The following is a 2,500-nucleotide window of genomic DNA, read 5'->3' as shown; positions in this document are numbered from 1 at the left end:
AGTGGAGAAAAAAAGAAACGACAATTTCGGAGGCTGCCTGGTCTGGACCCGGAGGACGAAGCTGACATCGCCAACAAATAGCCTAGCTAGGACACGGAACCGAGGATAATCTGTCCGAGGATAACCTTGTCAATCTCCTGGCGTCGAGTAGAAGATAAGTTAGCTGGCTCGGTGCGAAGATAGCACCTGACTACGGTGAATACTGTCAGTTAAAAATAGCAGGAAAACAAAACAAGCGTCCAACCGCCGTCCGTCCAGGTAATGTTGTGGTGATTTCCCATCTGTTAATGAGAAACACGCGCATATTTGCGTTATGTTTTGTGTTGCTGGCTAACTGGCCCATTACACTTGACAATACAATGTCTAGCCACAGGAAATTAACCCTCCACAAACCTGCATAAAGTCATTGTAATCTCTCTGAACACATTTGCTGCCTGTCCACCACCATTTTACGGTAAGTCGCTGCAGGGCTCCATTCTGTCTCCGCTGCTGGGAGATTTTTGGGCTATTTTGGGGGGAAATAAAGGAAGCTAATAGCCTCTCTACTATGCATTTTGCTCATTGTTTTTATGTCATCAGCATCTTGTAGAAGTAGCTTTCAGAGACCACTAATGGCTGTAAAATGTATTCACCTGACATCATCTCTGGAACAGCCAATTGTTTATAGACGTGACGCTATAGTGACACCCAGGTAATTGTGTGTGTGTGTGTGTGTGTGTGTGTGTGTGTGTAATCAAGATGTGACAGGTGATTTGTGGGTTTAACACATATGTGTCTGGAAGATCCAACAGCTGGTTAGCCAATGTTTTTCTCTCTCTCCATAACTATAAAATGTAGACTATTCCAAACAAATCCATCACGAGGTTATTGAAAAATATGTATTAGGGTTTGACAGAGACAGACGGACACTCACAGACGGACACTCACAGATGGACACTCACAGACAGACAGACAGATGGACGGACGGACACTCCGACAGACACTCACAGACAGACGGACACTCCGACAGACACTCACAGACGGACGGACGGACACTGACAGACACTCACAGACGGACACACTCACAGACGGACACTCACAGACAGACAGACACTCACAGACGGACACACTCACAGACGGACACACTCACAGACGGACACTCACAGACAGACAGACACTCACAGACAGACAGACACTCACAGACAGACAGACACTCACAGACAGACGCACACAATTTCCAAGGCTCTGAAAATACCTAAGAGTAGTAAAGTATAAATAAAGTATTGACAATGGTAAAACTATGAAAATGGCTGTTAATTTGCCAAGTGCAGTTTTTAGGAAATTAAGAAGAGAACTGGCGAGGGAGGCAACCAAGAGGCATGAAGGATGTGCTTCATCATTCAGTTTTTACAGGAGTAAGTAGGGCTGGGTATCGACCATGATTTCCTGAGTCGTTTTCGTTTCAGATTCAATATCAATTAGGTATTAATGTTTAAAATATGTTTATATCTATTCACCAAACCAAAATAAATTCCTAGTAAGTGCTACTTACCGGGCAAAAAAATCTTTTCTGAGGTTAGGGAACAATGGCAACTTTGGTTTAGGATATAAATGAGATTCTCAGAGAACTTGTGTTGTAAATTGTACAAACAAGACACATCTCTCAAATATGTTTTTTTATAATGCACCAGGTTAATGTTTACTTTAAGAATTGACCCCCAAGAAGTACTTTTTGGTTTAGCCACCGATTTTTGATTCCGATTCACAATGTCCCTATTTGATAAAAATTCTATTTCTTTTTAGTAAGGGATATTTCAGTTACAATACCAGATTTTGCTTTGATATAAAAGAGATTCTCAGAACTAATGCTGTGAAAGGAACCCTCGAACCTGCTGCAATACTCAACATATTAATATTGCCGTTAAGAATAGACCCTAAAGCAGTGAACTCGGAGGAGGAGGAGAGAGAGATGAAAACGGCCATGCCAGTTTTTCCCTCTTCTCTGCCACAATGTCGCCTAACTTTGCGTTGTTTGGCGTGACCTAGATTCTTGCGGTTGTCAAGTTTAATACAATACCAATATCTTCACTCTAGCTTTAAAACGGAGTCTCTTAAAAGATCAATCTCTGAATGTTATGAATCAAAATCGGATCATTAAAATAAAGATCGATTTGAATCGGAAGATTGTTTGTTTGGGCTAACGTGACAGATGCATCCACGGTGAAAACGTAGATATTAAAAGATTGATTTCTTTTTTTTTTTTTGGGGAGATTTTTGCAACCTGCAAAGTGTTTTTTAGAGGCGCTACAATGAAAGAACTTAGCAACTTGCTGCTGTATCCTGGCACAAAAAGCTTCTGCAGAGGATTGCATATTTGCATAGATTCAAGTATGTAAAAACGTAACAGCAGGGTGTAATTTATTACTTCGAGCACCTTCAATGGAAATACAATCTGTAACACATTGTCATAACCTGACGCTGATGTGTTTCTATTCAAAAGCACACGTGTAGTTATGCAGAG

The 2,500-nt window shown here is 41.2% G+C and overlaps 1 protein-coding gene across 1 annotated transcript in view; it reads left to right on the top strand.

The window, feature by feature from the left end:
• The window catches only part of abhd17b (abhydrolase domain containing 17B, depalmitoylase), a 32,636-nt gene that overhangs the window by 292 nt on the left and 29,844 nt on the right, over positions 1–2,500 (top strand). Inside the window, exon 1 of the mRNA XM_031305129.2 lies at positions 1–258. This exon is cut by the window's left edge and continues 292 nt beyond it. The gene's annotated coding sequence lies outside the window, so the exon portion shown is untranslated. The remainder of the gene's footprint in view (positions 259–2,500) is intronic.

Source organism: Sander lucioperca, chromosome 2 (assembly GCF_008315115.2).
Source record: "Sander lucioperca isolate FBNREF2018 chromosome 2, SLUC_FBN_1.2, whole genome shotgun sequence".
Taxonomy (NCBI): domain Eukaryota; kingdom Metazoa; phylum Chordata; class Actinopteri; order Perciformes; family Percidae; genus Sander; species Sander lucioperca.
This window is presented reverse-complemented; position numbering and strand designations above follow the sequence as displayed.